The sequence below is a fragment of the Rhodnius prolixus genome, unplaced genomic scaffold (assembly GCF_049639745.1).
Source record: "Rhodnius prolixus isolate KJV_2025 unplaced genomic scaffold, Rpr scaffold_8, whole genome shotgun sequence".
NCBI lineage: Eukaryota > Metazoa > Arthropoda > Insecta > Hemiptera > Reduviidae > Rhodnius > Rhodnius prolixus.
Genome location: NW_027411593.1, coordinates 34,393,643 through 34,410,635, shown reverse-complemented (window position 1 = coordinate 34,410,635; position 16,993 = coordinate 34,393,643). Strand labels below are relative to the sequence as shown.

The 16,993-nt window shown below is 31.4% G+C and overlaps 1 long non-coding RNA gene across 2 annotated transcripts; it reads left to right on the top strand.

Annotated features, from left to right (window-relative positions):
• The first annotated feature begins 13,597 nt into the window (after positions 1-13,597).
• Positions 13,598-16,699, top strand: LOC141451298 (uncharacterized). 2 transcript variants are annotated; one of them, XR_012456672.1, is made up of 3 exons: positions 13,598-15,235; positions 15,319-15,454; positions 15,990-16,699. It is a non-coding gene; the product is annotated as an uncharacterized lncRNA (long non-coding RNA). The 2 variants fall into 2 exon arrangements; XR_012456671.1 differs by having other exon boundaries at positions 13,605-15,220.
• Positions 16,700-16,993: the final 294 nt, after the last annotated feature.

Sequence of the window (16,993 nt, the reverse complement as noted above, 5' to 3'; positions counted from 1 at the left end):
TCCTTCTGTAATGGATGCCGTTGGAGGAAAATACATTTTTCCAGTCTCTCTAGATGTCACCCGCTGGACCATTGCTGGTCATTTCCTCTTCTACTCCAATCTCTCATCTACGCCCTCTTGACTTTCATTACCTCATCCTTTCTGGGTCATTTCTCTTCTTTCATCCGGCTGACATGTCACTTCCATCCTCATTATTTTGTTCTCCTTGAAACCAGTCGTTTTGCTCATCACGTCATTTCTCATCCTGTCCATTCTTGCCTTCTTAATATATCTTTTCAAGTAATCCCTTTTCGTTACTTCAAATATTCTTTTACAATCTTTTCAGCATTGTCCAGTTTTCCTTACCGCATGTATACAGATAGAATGACGGAAGATTCTATTCTAATATCTCCGCTCTTGTCCAAGAGATCAAACAAGGATTTTTTTCCTCAGAATGCCTTCCATCTTCTGACAATCCTGGATAGTAACTTCTTCACTTCTCCAAACCCATCTTGGATTTTATTTCAATTTCTTGTGCTTGGTTTCCGTCATCCAGATCCATATTGATGTTTTTCATTGTTAAACGATTCTCTTGAAAATTACTTCATCAATTTTCTTTAAACTTGTAAAAGAAATTCTTACTTAAAAGCCTATCACTTTGGTTTAAACGATGTGTTCAGGAAAATTGATTTTCAGAGGCTCTATATTGTATTAATAAGAAAAATTAAGTGTCAGAAAATCAATATAACTATAAAAAAAAGTAACTATAAGAACGGTTTTTGTTTGTCAGGTTAACTTCTTGATAATCGTTTCTCACTAGCATTCAGTTGTAATGTACCTATAAAACAATGAAGAATACATACAATTTTGGGAGACTAGTAACATACTTTATAGAGAATCTATGAATTAAAAGTCAGAAAGAGACTCGGAAAATATTTAGGGGATTGTTTTTGAGGGTTCAAACAGAGAAATTGTAGCTCAAAAAATATTTCTTAAAAAAAGAAAACAACAGTGGCTAGTTAATTAGATCTAAAATTTTAAAAATTAGGAAAATAATTTAAAAACGAAAAATGAATTGAATGTTTGGGCGTTGTTGTAATAAACGTTTGCGCAACGGTTGTGGGAACCAAAAAATAATTTATTTATTTTTTTTTTTTTAAAAAGAAATTTCTATTTGTCAAACATCCTTGTTGTCCTTCTTCAGGAACAAAAGAGGTGAATTATGGTGTTAAGGTTACTCTTTCATATTGCTTTTTATTGAAATTAAAGGACTTTTGTTTTCTGCACCACCACTAATCATTGCAACAACAAATGAGTTCAAAAATGAGCTATTTAAATGTCTTGGCCACACCCCGAACAAAATATTTCTCAAAAAGAAGGAATTGCTTAGAATGAAAATTACTCACCCCGATGCTGGTTAACGATGGAAACCTTTTCTTCATTGCTTTTACTTCCAACTCACTTCACTTAGACAATTTTATGTTAATATATCTAATGTATAAAATTCTTTATTTTTTTAATTTAAATATTAGCACAGATACAACCAGTTTGTCACTTTAAACTATTCATTCGTCACTATAGAAGATCTATAAAAATTTAAAGCAAATAATACGAATAATAATGACGAAACCAGTAATCTTATTTAATATACTACATTGACTGTAAACGGATAGATTCAGATACTGAAGACCAATCAATTAACTTTCTGATAACTATTAATCTGTAAGGATATATTTAGACTAAAATAAGCTATTAAAAAATAAAATAAAATTACACAGAAATGTTGATGAATATTCAAGCAGAAGGTTTAAAAGTAGGACTATAGTTACTGAAATAGTGCCAAGATGACCGAAGACGAATATAGAATAGTAGATGTTTATGTGCGATCTAGTCGCTATCTTTTAACACTGGTCCTGTACTAGTATAAGTTCGGATTTTGCTATTTATTTAATTGACATTTTGTATTGAATTAAAACGATAATAAATGGGTTTTTAGATGGGGGGATTTAAAAAAGAATTGCTTTCGAATTAATGTAAGAGTGTGTCAATTGAATTGAACAAAAGTATAATAAATAATTTCCTCAATAGATAAATTTAGGATTGTGATGTTAGATTTGTAGGGATAGAAACATATGAAAGCTATAGATTCTTTAAAGGTGAAAACCCTGAAAAAGTAATTATAATTATAGATGGCAACATTATAGTTCCTCCAGACATACTATAAAATTCATTCCCCTGAAAAAATATTTTAAATAAAGATGATCAATCTAAGTGTGCGTAATTTGTAAACTGCCAAAGAAATATTTGTATTAAGGGCTTGTTATACTGGTTTAGCCGATGTTATGCTACAAAAGACGAAGTTGTCCAGTCATATTTGGGACTAGGTTCTAAAAATAAAGAAACGAAGCAATGTGGAGACTTGTGTGGATGGGCAGAACGCTCTAGAATAAAAGTGGATCGTTACTTCTGAAAATGTCCTTTTAGACAATAAGGCTAAAACGGAATATCAAGTTTTAGCTTTCTATGTGATTTCATTTTTGAGTTTTTCTGATAGTACGCTTTCTTGGCCACAAAACCATGTGCTAAAAACGTTCTTTTCTTCTTTCAGCTCAGAATGGAGTTTGGAATGACATTTATTCTCGCGAATATGGTAGACACTGTTACAGTTTTCTGAAAACTTGATTGCAAAACTTCCTCTTAGTTGGAGTAAGAGAAAATAAAATTCAAGAAGAAGTGAATCACGTGAAGAGAATCATTAGCTTTTAGTCAAATGAAAACATTCCTTTTTAAACATACTTTAATTCATAATTGTAGATTGATGGATTTAACTTCCCTCAATGACAAAAAAGACGATTGATTTTTTTCTTTTGTTAGATTGGTTTATTTTAATTAAAAAATGTAAATTTAAATTACTTCAAGTTAAAATTTCCTTTTCATTAGAGCTTCTAAATAAAGTTAGTATTTCCAAAAGTAGAAGTAAAGTGACATCGTTGAGTGGCTCTTCTCTCTTGAAGTACATATTTTTAAATAAAGCTCCAAAGGAGGCAAGGATGCCTTCAGGTAACTAGTGAAACATTCTTCTTTAAGAGGTTCGGTTTTAGTTACAACTCTTTTTGTTGAAGAGTTTAATGATTCAATCTTTTTCGTGCAGATGCAAGAACCTCCTTTGACTTTGCAACATTTATTTGAAGAGTTACTTCATGTATTTCTACTTTCTTTTACTGCTTTTATACTTGAAAGTGGAAGTATAAAATTGTGATAAATTTTCGAAAGACAGATTTCATAGAAAATACCTTTTTGCATGTTTTTCAGGCACTTGAATAGTTTAAGCCAAACATAAAGAGAGTTAACAGACCAAGTGCTTGGAGGATTTCAAAGATAATCCATCTAATATGAATGAATGCTCATTCCCATAACGTAATGGCTTTTGTAATCGCCAGATATAATTGAAGAAAATACTTCAATTCCTATCCACACAAGTGGAGAGGAATTCTTAAAAGTTAAACAACTTTTTTTTAAGCAGAAAACTTACGGGAGAGGGACAAAATAATAGTCACAATAAAAACAAGCAGTAGCAACAATTCTGCATGTATACACATCACGCATAAAAATATGTAAAACCGCAGCTTTATATATGTAAATTATACCATTATACAAAATGGGTAAGAGACTATAAAATTGTAATAGGACAGTTGCAATCTTAAAAGTAAATACGAATAATGTGTTCAGAATAATAAATAGCAGTAAATTTATTTGAAATATGTTAATTAAATAAAGAAACTCATAAGGAAAGACTGATGGCAAGAACCATAATGCAAAATAAAACAAGAAAAAGAAAGAGTACTACTAAATCAGTGGATGAGATTTTATAAAAGAAAATATCTAGAAAGAGCGTTCAAACTAGACCTGATCGATACAAAGGGTCCAAAATAAAGTGGAACTACTTTGTACTGCTAGAAAGGCAAAGGGTCTGGGGGCGAACTATTCCCTACATCGTATTATGTAAATGGCACCCTTGCATGTCACACTGAATTGTATTCCGTGGCACATTGCAGTTGTATACATGCGGAAAGAAAAAGGCTTTGTAAAGTATTAAATTAGATTGATGTGGATTTTTTTAAAAAGCTTTTGTCGAAAATAGAAAATATTATTTTCTTAAATTTTCAAGTTTAATAATTATCTATCATTAACATTAAACAGAATCTATTAACGCAAAAATCTCTTGTTAACACAAATGATTTTCTGCCCATTATCTTCGGATCTTTAACAAATGCGGAATTTTATCAAATCACTGTAGCAAGATTATAATACCCAGAGAAATTAGAAATGGAATTTAAGAGAGAGAGCCAAATAGAAATGCTCCCTAATCAGGAAGTCGGCCGTCACTTATATGTTTTTGTGTTGGATGTCAGGGCACCAAGACAATAAGTTCCAGTACCCTTTAAAATGCCATCCAGGCTTTAGTCTTACATTGTCATGAATCCAGAGCAGACTGGATGTCTGATAAAATGTTATATTAAAATCTCAGTAGTAAAATATTTGGCCAGTTTTCCTAGACTTATCGAAATATCATACCACGTATTAGCACCGTTCAGTCGGGCAACCCCTTTTCTGACATGGCCATCTGAAGAGTCATAAGCTTAATATACTTAATTATTAATGACCCTTAATTATGTTTACTTTAAAGCTTATTATGTAAACAAATTCTCAGAAACGATATTGTTAAGAAAATGATTTGTTTTGCCTAAAATGAAAAAAAATAGTTTGAAAATTATTTATAAACGATCGTATATTGATTTGATTTTTAAAAAAGTAATTTTGTTACGGGTTAATTATGTTCAGCACAGCAGTTATTAATTATGGCAGTAATAAATAAGGGAACCTCTTCAGCAAAGACCTTATAAAAATTAAGAATGGAATTTAACTTTCAATAAGAATTTTTTTTTGCTTAGAAGTAGTTATAAAATTGTCTTTCAATATGCTATTTAGGTTACTGTTGCGTTTTAGGACGATGTCATAAATTGCTTAAGAGACTCTTAATAATCGCTCATAAAATGGTCAATGCGCCGTTCTATATTTAAAATAACAGAACACAAAGTTATGTACAATATATAAAAAACAGAAATGCTCCAGACGATTGCGTTCAGCTGATGAAGTGTTAATTTACATTCTGCTTGTGGTAGAAATGTGGAAGATTGCCAGCTCGATAAATTGTATATTTAATAAAATTGTTTTTCCTGTGGGAAATAAAAAGGAACAATAATGAGACAACTCATTTTTCTTCTGCTAACGTCTTCTTAGATTTAGAGATTTTATTTCCTATTTTTATTTATTTCTTTCTTTATTTTCCACTAAATGTGAAATTTGGAGCAGTAGGATGGATTGCTGTTTTCAAAGAGTGACCTTTAAAATGGATCTATATATAGTTAAATACCCAAGGCACCAGGCTGCATTGCGGGGACCCCTGCACCGCTCTACAATGCTATGTTCGGCAACACTACTAGTATTACCATCTATCGACCATACCTGCAACTACAGTCAGCTATACATTTAATTCCTCCGCAATCTGTTGGATTACTAAGGAAATAAATAACGATTCTTATTTATTTCTCTAATACAATAATATGGTATCCTAGTTAAATACGTATTGTATTTAATTTTAACAGCCCAAAACTTTGGCTAGAATAATTATATTAATACACTTCTAGTCCCAGTATGGACATGGCAGAATACAGCTTTAAGGAGGCGCTAAACAATCCATGAATAACCAACTCTGCAGGCTAAAATCCTATGAAGAAGAGTAAACGCATTCTTCTAAGTCTGCTATCCCATAATTCACTCTGATCTAATTATACCTGTAGTTTCTGCAATAGTCCAATCGTGCAACTATAAAACTTGTAGACAGTTATCCCTATACATATATCTTATATTATATGTATTTATATTGATGTTCACATAAATCCACACTGGTGGACACGATTGCTTAGCCCTCATCCCCTACATTGAAGTATTTTTTTAATCACTACCTACATAGAATACCGTACAATGTCTAAATCAGATTAAAGGATTGTAAAAATAAGATTACGGCAATAGGATTAACTGTTAGGTTAATTTGGGACAAAAATTCTAGTTTAGAGAATATTAGTAAATTGGAATAAAGAAATACCTTCAGATACAGTTATTTGGTTAAATAGGTTTTTTAGTAAATAGATGAGCCCACGTGTATATGTGAAAATGTACACATTCATCCTCAATGCATTCATAAATAGTTCATACTGCAAGCTTTAACTTTTTACACGCCCAACAAGTTACATTTGAGAGAAACAAATGGTCACTTTAAAAAACCATGAATTGCATGGGTAATGAACTTGCCTGAATGAAACAGATCTGTGGTGCGCATCAATCTGAAAAAAAGTAGGAACTTATTTCTTTTAGTGCTTCGTAGAGGGTACATAGTGCTTCGCAGAGGGTAGAGGTGAAGAACTAAATAGTTTTTGCAAATTCCTAAGGAAGTTACCAAGGATGGAAGGAACGAAGACTTAATTTAAAGAGGGTTTAGAACTGCGGTAAGTTATCTAATCAAGTGACAAAAATATCCTTACTACAAGTTAGCCATAGTGCACTTCTTCAAGGATCTGGTAATCCTAAGCTATCAACATAACACTCGTATGTAGTAAATACACACACACGGCCTCCAGAGATGGTTGAAGCGCGCAGCTAATTGGGTTTAGTTTACCCACAGGTAAAACTGGCTCAATTTTGCACACACTCATTGTTATGTACTTTAAAGACGCCTGTATCTTATGAGCAGTACTTTAAGGAAGCCACAACAGTTCTTTTAGGTCGTAAAAGGGAAAGAATTCATTCAATTTCAAATCTATTAAAAATGTAAAGATTTTTTCGAGCATTCAGACTTCCAAGTGTAGAGATGCGTAATTAGGGAGATCCCAACTAAGTTCCAATTCACTTAATCAATAAATATATTTTATCCAATAAAATTACCTTTACTACACAAATTTTGTTGGGAGAAGGAGAAGAAGTAGTTTTCTAGAATTTCATTTCAAGCTAACAAAACTGAAACCACTTTTCTACTATTTCAATATTACTCTTACAATGAAGCTTTTTAACAATTTTACTATGAAAATTTTGATGAAATTACCATATTTTCTTGTTAATAAAATTTCTCAGAACCATTTCCGAGAAATGTTTTCTTTTCACTTCACTCAAACATTACAAATTTAAATAATTTAATATAAAGCAAAAATTTAATTTGAAAAATAAGAAGTAAAAACCATGGGAAAATGTGAAAATTGTCTTCTAATTTGACTAGAATGCTGCTGTTTCTGTATTTAATGGTTAATATTAAGGCCAATGCTAGTTTGTACTTGTAGGGTCGATCAAATTTGAAAAATAAGAAGTAAAAACCATCGGAAAAATTGAGAATTGTCTTATAATTTGACATGAATGCTGCTGTTTCGGTATTTGATGGTTAATATTAAGGCCAATGCTAGTTTGTACTTGTAGGGTCGATCAAATTTGAAAAATAAGAAGTAAAAACCTTCGGAAAAATTGAGAATTGTCTTATAATTTGACATGAATGCTGCTGTTTCGGTATTTGATGGTTAATATTAAGGCCAATGCTAGTTTGTACTTGTAGGGTCGATCAAATTTGAAAAATAAGAAGTAAAAACCATGGGAAAAATTGAGAATTGTCTTCTAATTTGACTAGAATGCTGCTGTTTCTGTATTTAATGGTTAATATTAAGGCCAATGCTAGTTTGTACTTGTAGGGTCGATCAAATTTGAAAAATAAGAAGTAAAAACCATCGGAAAAATTGAGAATTGTCGTATAATTTGACATGAATGCTGCTGTTTCGGTATTTGATGGTTAATATTAAGGCCAATGCTAGTTTGTACTAGTAGGGTCGATCAAATTTGAAAAATAAGAAGTAAAAACCATCGGAAAAATTGAGAATTGTCTTATAATTTGACATGAATGCTGCTGTTTCGGTATTTGATGGTTAATATTAAGGCCAATGCTAGTTTGTACTTGTAGGGTCGATCAAATTTGAAAAATAAGAAGTAAAAACCATCGGAAAAATTGAGAATTGTCTTATAATTTGACTAGAATGCTGCTGTTTCGGTATTTAATGGTTAATATTAAGGCCAATGCTAGTTTGTACTTGTAGGGTCGATCAAATTTGAAAAATAAGAAGTAAAAACCATCGGAAAAATTGAGAATTGTCTTATAATTTGTCATGAATGCTGCTGTTTCGGTATTTGATGGTTAATATTAAGGCCAATGCTAGTTTGTACTTGTAGGGTCGATCAAATTTGAAAAATAAGAAGTAAAAACCATCGGAAAAATTGAGAATTGTCTTATAATTTGACTAGAATGCTGCTGTTTCGGTATTTAATGGTTAATATTAAGGCCAATGCTAGTTTGTACTTGTAGGGTCGATCAAATTTGAAAAATAAGAAGTAAAAACCATCGGAAAAATTGAGAATTGTCTTATAATTTGTCATGAATGCTGCTGTTTCGGTATTTGATGGTTAATATTAAGGCCAATGCTAGTTTGTACTTGTAGGGTCGATCAAATTTGAAAAATAAGAAGTAAAAACCATCGGAAAAATTGAGAATTGTCTTATAATTTGTCATGAATGCTGCTGTTTCGGTATTTGATGGTTAATATTAAGGCCAATGCTAGTTTGTACTTGAAGGGTCGATCTAATTTGAAAAATAAGAAGTAAAAACCATCGGAAAATGTGAGAATTGTCTTATAATTTGTCAAGAATGCAGCTGTTTTTGTATTTGTTAGTTAATAGTAAGGGCACTACTAGATTTTGATTGTTTGGATAGTCTAATTTGACTAGAATGCTGTTGTATCTTTACAGGAAGAAAAATAGGAAAGAATTTTCATAGTTCGAAGTTTACGCTATTTCGAATTAGTTTGAAGCCAATTGTTATTTTTCTAAAAAACACAATGTTACGAAATAAGAACTGTTCAAATTTTATGTTAGGATTGCATGTTGAAACGACCTTGTGTTGGGGAGATCGAAATGAATTAGGGGGGTGGTGCGTGAACTTCACTTTTTTCTCACTAATTGGACGTTTTTTATATTTTTATTATACATGAGATGCATTCATAAATATTGAACGCACATTTCAAAAATTTGGATAAGTCTTTAATATAAAGATTCTAGTTTTTTTTTAAAAAAAATTAGAGACAAAATTGGTTACGTCAGGTATTTTTCTGATTTGTTGAAACTATTGAACGCGATTTGTGGGAAGACTCCGAGAATACCTTGCTTGGCGTGCTAGTTGGATACTCTGCAACTTCTTGAAGCAGTTTAAAACTCGAAGCTCCTCATAATGAAGTGCAAGTTTCCAAAAGGGGGCCAAACGAAAATATTTCCACAATTCTTCTTTTTGCAATTATCTCAGGGTAATTTACTAATTTACATAAAACTAATCTAAAAGTGTATATTGCGTAATTACAAGAAGTGAGGATAATTTAGGTCTCTGGCGAATTTTTATGATTTGATCAATTCAGCTGGGAATTTCCACATATATACGTATATTTCATCCACTACTTGTGAAATCAATCATAGACCAAACTCTCAGATTCCCCCAGACCTTCCAAAAAAATCCCACTGATCTTTCTTCCAAGAGAAACATTGAATAAAAAGGTTTTATTTTTGGTTTATATCTTTGCAAACAGCATGTCCGTATCATAGAAATGGTGCTGTTTTTCACAGACTTTAGAATCTTGTGAGATTGAGAGATGACTGATCTTATAAAAGCAGTTTAAGTAATATAACTTTCTAGTAACATGGAAGTTTTATTGAAAAGGTAGTTGGCATGAAGTGATAGCGTAAAAAAAGTGTTATAGCTTTTAAAAATTCACTTCAATAATTGTTCTCTGAAAAAAAATCCGAAAAATCAAAATCACGGAGACTATTCATATAGAACTCTTGGTGCTTGCTTAGAAAATTATACATTGACAAAGCCGTACACTCTGCAGCTACGGAACTTTAGAGATGATCTTTACCCCTCCCTAAGAACCCCGAATATCAAAATACACACAAATTCGAAAAAATTGCGGAAACCCACAGTTCCTTTGATTACAAAGTCTTTTGGTATATCTTGGTTCAATGGATTTTGACACAAAATAAGACGCAGTCATGATAGCTAAAATCAGTAAAAGACTGTTAGTTAATATTTTTTGTTTTTGAGGTCAGTCGCTAGTCAGTAAGTCTTACTAATAGAGATTTCATAAAAAGTCAATTTGGACAATTTGTCAGATTGTAATACATCCTTTTATCTTCGGAAAGAAGAAATATAAAATAAATAAAACAAATATTTTGTACAATACTTTGTGGGATAAAAAATGTGGAAATAAAAAAGACGACAATTTTCATGAAATATACGCAACAACATAGATGCCAACAGCCATTCGTAAATCAGAAAATATTTGTAGGTCACAAGCTGGCCCAATCAACCCCTCTTCTTCAAACCCAGTTATACCTGAAATATCAAAAGTCTCTTGCAAACAAGATCGATCGAACTGGCCTGGAAAGGATTAATGAATTTATATAATTCTTACATAACCACGAAAATATTCATTATTTAGTAATTTGATTTGTAGAAGACGAGGGCCTGAAAGTGGTTGTTAATGTAATTAATGCATCCTTATTCAAGTATAAGTTCAAATAATTTATCGAAGAATTAGATTAAATAATAAATTTATGTTTACAGAAATTAAGATCGTGCTTTAAAAACAAATAAAGTGCTGTTTAGTGATTTTCTTTTTCCATTTCTTGTTCTTTTTAATCGCTTACCAATGCCGGATTCAGTCCAACACGTTGCATTGTCTACGAGTGCCGATCTATATAGATAGTTGGAGGCATTTTGCCGGTATTCAATCCTATTTGAGGTAGATCAAGAATAAAACTAAACTGAAAACCGGTATACCGTAGCGCACGTGAGGCGGCAGCGGACCAGCTGGGGACGGCAGATGACGCAGGCGCTCTCCAGCCACCCCAACTGGCCGCCTCTAAACTAACCCAAAAACATCCCCCTCCCCAGATTACGACCAATACCTTTTTACTTTTCACCCCTTACCTAAACTATTAACCTTCTTATTCTTTACCAAACTTTAACTATAACTTCCATGTACCACCCCAAAAAGAACATTAAATTATTTCTTACAAAAGAAATGTTTCAACAATTTATTCAATTTTCCACCCATTAAACATTAGAAAAAATGAAAATAGAGTAAAGAAAATTCGCCACAAGAAGAAAGGCCATGAGTTAGAAAGAAAAAAACAGCAATATTGATGTTCTTAACAAAATGAATGACTGCAGTTGCAGTTGCAGTCCTGTTTCTACTGCAACCATTATTTTCCATAAAAATCAATAAAGTGAATTTATCGTTCTGTTTTTAAAGAACCCAGTAAAACTGAGACTTCAAACAATTTTGATCTAGTTTTGTAGCTTTAGCAAAGGATGACCCTGAATTTTGCTTAGGAAGTACTAATAAATTTATTCAGTGATGAATAAAAGGTAAAACTTGAATATATCAATGAAATATTCATTACTTGTATCATGATTTTTATCTATTTCTCGGAGTAATGTTTATTAATTTCATTTTTATTCAACATTCTTAAAGCATTGGTTACGATTTTATAAATTTTGGATGCCTTCGTTGAAACTTTTTATCATTTATTCACAAATTTATTATCTACCTTCTTAATGTCACGATATTTAGCATAAACCAACAATAATCTATCTTTTTGAAACTAAGATGTTGGTACAGAATAGTTAATTGACTACCGCATGCTTAACAATAGTGATTTCTTTTATTTTTGTCAGATTCATATCTTAAGACAGAGTCTGCCTTTTCTTATTTCCATTCATTGTTTTCTATCTTCCATTACTACGATATCTCTGCGAGTGTCTACCTTATAAGTTTATCAAACATATTACGAGCTGGTGATTAAGGAATTGTTTTTTCGCTCTTAGTACGTTTGGATGTTATCCGTTATTGAAACAGTTCCTGGATAAGACGGAACCAATATTATGTAACTGTTTTTTCCCATCTTTTTTCTGAACAACCTTCATATCTCTCCAGTATTTCCATACTGTTTCGAATTCTTGTTTCTTTTTCTAAAATTCAGACTCTTCAAGAGGTGAAATGGACTGAGAACCAGGAACGGGAGAAAAATGGTAATTTTACTGAATTGGATCGCTCTTAGTTAGAACTAAGTTAGAAGGTAGATAGATAATCCGGCCAGACATTTTGATGTTATAATATCGATTCCACGGTATTTCTCTTTCCCCGATTTCGTATAAATTATTTTTCCGACTTTCTTCTCGTTATTCTGTAATAGAACCCACCAATAGACAATTAATAGTTTAAGAGTACAGTGGGATTCAGTTAGTGGACATAAAGATCTTTTTGTCCTATAAATAAAAGCAGTACAACGAAATCCTATTCTATAAATGGTTATATAGTGTTCCTGGGGTTGCCAACAGCAAGCGAAGAAAAAAAAAAGAATTTATAACGTGACCATATGTTGACTTCTTAGTTAATCGATATTGAGGTGGGTTAATGCTAGGAAATCCTCTTTTTCCAGAATGTTTTAGATCTTTTGCCATTTAATGATTTCTTGTTTGGATATTTTGTCCCCAATTTATTTTATCTTTAATTTAAAATGTAAAAATGTATTTTAATTATTTTGTTTAGATGTACGTTCTTATAATGGGCACTTATCGTCGTTTTGCTTATTGTTTTTACTTTCGATTCGGCACTTCTTTAAGATTAAGAAGTAGTAAATGTGTCGCTAAATTTCTGAGCTTAAAGAATACTGTAAGTTTAGGATGTGCGGATTTCCTGAAGTTTTCTTTACAATTTACTGAAAATTTGTTCCTGAGAAACCCTTTTTTCCAGGAAAATAGTTGTATGAAGGTCTTGAGACTTGGGTATTTTTCGCTCTTAAGTGTTAAGCTAATGAATTTAAGCTTTAATTACTCTTATAACTCTGGTGAGAATTCAATATACGGCTAAAATACCGTTTTGAAGGAAATTGCTGGACTTGAATTAAGAAATAAATACTCAGCAAGGTGAAAGATTACTTTTTAATGTTTAATGTAGTTCTAAGGTAAGTAACTTAAAGTTTTCTCTTTGCCACAAATTTTTGCTTTGAAAGCACTTTACATTCATTTTAAAGTGTTCGTCTAGTTTTAGGTAATGTTGAGAGGCAATGGAATAAAATTTATTTTACTTTAAAAGGTTTTTAAAATTCATTCGTTTAAATTACTGACAAACATACAGGAGCTGGGCGTACAATACATCAATATAAATTACTTTTAATTAGATTAAATTTTAAAAAAACATTGTCCTGCGCAGAAGCCTCAAAACAAAAACATTCTAATTAATTTATCAACCAGCAAAATTACGGAAGTTTTTTTTAAAAAAAGGTTTTATTCAAATTTTATTAATTTTACTACAAGAAATAATTACAGAAATTTTTTAATATATCAATGGCAAGGCCACAACAAAATAGAATGACTAGTTGCCATTATAGATCGGCACTGCGGTTGTAATTATTTCCCGCAATAGCGTCAACCCACTTTCATAGCTCAGTTTTAATTTTTTACTTGATTAAATAATAGAGGGAAAAAGATTATTGCTGATTACAATCATAATTATTTTTATACGTCAACTTCAGGGCTGTGAAACATATAAAAATTTTAAAAAAAATATGACAAAATGGCGAAATCTTTGTTCCATTTGGATTAATGAATCGGTCGCCAAATAAGATAACCAATTCTCTACAAAGTTAATTAAATAGTTAATTTAAAAAAGGAAGAGATTAGTTCAATTGATAGTGGCCTTAAATTCTCTCGGGAGATCTTGGATTTGACTGCAGATGCCAGCTCTAAGATCCTCCTTTTCACAATGACGTTACTAAAGATTACCCGGTGATCGACCGTTCGCCAAACTTTTCGGAACAGAAATGTGCCCTCAACAGTGGCAGATAAAGTACGTGGGTGTATATTGTCAAGTATATTGTACCAGATTTCAGAATATAAAAGATAAGGACAACAAATAAGCCTCACACTCAAAATATTTATTTTTAAACTGAAGGGGAAAATAAATAAATGACGCAATTGTAAGCAAAAAAATAAGACCTTCAATTTGAAATAGAATAAATATACTGTCATTATCATAAACGCCAATATTATGTAATGGACAAATACCGACGTAAAGCGTGGAGGTGTTTACATTGAACTGTAGAACTGAAGAAATAAGCGTAAGAATTATCAGCATTTTCTGATATTGATAGAGACATGGAAAATGTAATCTGTTTAGAGTCTGAAAAACAGATTCAGTTTCTGTCTATTTACTTAAGAATTATATTGTTTACAAAGTCTGTTATGTGAAGGCTGTAATTTGGAAATTGACTCAGCATTTGCTGGGTCAATATTTTTTTGGAAGAAAGTTAGACGATGTTCTTCATTCAGTTGATACTATTTCACTATTATCTAAATATTAGTCTGCGGCAGATTATTCTAACTACAAAATTGCATGATTCAAAAACATACTTCTAACAAAGAGTAAATTACTATCCGTATTTGTGCAGACCTCTAAAAAAATATTGGTTGGCTCCACAAAGGAAGAAATTATTATCCGTAAAGATTTTCGAACTTTATAAACTCGTGTAACCTTCCAGCATAACCAAAAAAAGTGAAATTTCGTTTAGATGTTGTGAACAGATAAAGTATAGACACATTGTTTATGATAGAAATGATTGGGATAGATTTTGGACATCTATTGATTTGCTCCTTATTACGCTCCATTTAGTTCCGTTGTTTCGTTGTGTTCAACCAGATTTCTCCCTGGCCACACTCTTATACACTCGTAAATAATCCTTTCGTATTTTAATTAAGTGAACTAATGAGTTTTGAGTGTACTCTTCAAGAACAAAAGTGATCAATTCAAGAACTATTTAAGATACTACTTGATCCCTGAAAATCGAAAACTTAAGTTTAAAAATGGAATTTACAAGTTCAGAAAAAGATTTAATCTGTTAAACGGAGTTATAATGAGTAGTTCAAATGAAATAAACAGTGAAAAATAAAACCACAGTAACATAAAATGAATTACCTTAAGACGAATTTGATTCTGTAAGATTTTGATGAAATGAAGTTCGATCAATATGGATGCTATCTAAAGTGAATAATTTCAAAGTACTAGTTTTAGTTGTTAATTATAGAAAAATGATTTGGTTCTTAGCAATTTCCTTAAATGCATTTTACGGCTTGTTTTATAGATAGATGTGGTACTTTTAATGGCAAGTGAGGCTAAGTAGAAATGCACTCTTTTTTATAACAGCATTCCTCTTAATCATAGAGGATATATCAAGAGTAAGATAAATCAAGTAACCAAGTCCAGAGTGATAAATGAAGGTAAGCTTGAAGAATTAAATTAAATATGGCATGAATATTAAATCTGTTTCATTCTGATTTCATTCATGATACTAGTAAAGTTATCCGCAGATATAATGCAAAACCAAATAGAAGATATTTAACTTTCCTCATTCATCAAGTGCTTAGCTCGTTATGTGAAGTAGACAGAACCAGTTAAGTAGTTTGGCAAACTAAAATCTTTGATAAGACCGCAGACGAAAGAGCAGGGACCCTTGTTCTTGTAAAGTAGTGGTCAAGTTGAAGGAACTCTCTGAAGAAAGTTGAGTCAGTTTGTGCTACCATTAACTTCTCTTCAAGATAGATACTCTAAATATTATAGTGCTATTAAATATGTTTGTTTCTTCAATGTGAATCCATCTAATCCCATCTTGTGTTTGAATCACACAAATACTAAAAGCGATTCATCAAGGGGAAAAAAATCTATCACAATACCATTAATCTGTGTTAAAAGGGGTTCCATTTTTCTCCAAGATAACTGTATTGATCTTTATTGCGTGTGCGTTATATGTTACAGGATAGACGGCAACCCTTCTAGCTAATGAAGTACATTTTAACACCTGGAAGGCGAAATCCTTAGTTATTACGTACTTATATCATAAAGGAGTGTTTCCTTTGAAGTTGAAAGGATGTAGATTCTTAAGTTTAGCATGATTATAAAACTACAAAAAGTTAAGTTTCTATTATCTAAACTATTTTATCGAATAAGATGAAATTCTATCCGTATAAATGTCTATAAAGTGTAGTATTGTCTATAAATGTCGTAAGATTTCAGAGTCATGAGGTGAATGTGGAGCGAGATATTAGGACTTGAATTTAGGTGGGTTTTAAAACTACGAAAAGTTTAGCTTCTATTCTCTGCTAAACTGTATCGTATTGGATTATATTTTACTTGTATATAGAAGCTGATATTGTCTAATCAAGTCTAAGATTTTTTAATCATATTTAGAGGATGATAATTTTATTCACAATCTTCTCTTGTATCACTTAAGCGAAATGTTATTACGGACACATTAATCATGAATTACTAGTGAAAATTGTAAATACAGAAAAATCTATATGATTTCGAATATATGTCTCTTAAAATAATAATTAATAATTGCCATAATTGTACTTAAATATACAATTCTTCTTTACAAAGCAAATAATATTAAAGAAATACAGCATATTAAACTGGAGCGCTAATTACTGGATAAAAATAAAATTGACTTTAATATTTTGGACTAATGTAGCCACATTAATTAAAACCTATAAGCATAATTTTACAATTAATAATTTATAGTACGTATTAGCTTTAATGTAAGATATTTCAACGAAATGGGTAATTTATAATTGTATAAAATAATTAACAAATGAATGTTAAAATTTTAATTTGCCCTAATTAATTTGATTAGTCCTTTACAAGTCTCCTGCCTGACATTTATCTGTTTGTATTTCTGGTTGGATGGAGTGGAAACTATATTATGCCCTTTTCCCTCTCACTCTAATACTCACCCTCCTCTCACTCTCACTCTATCTCTC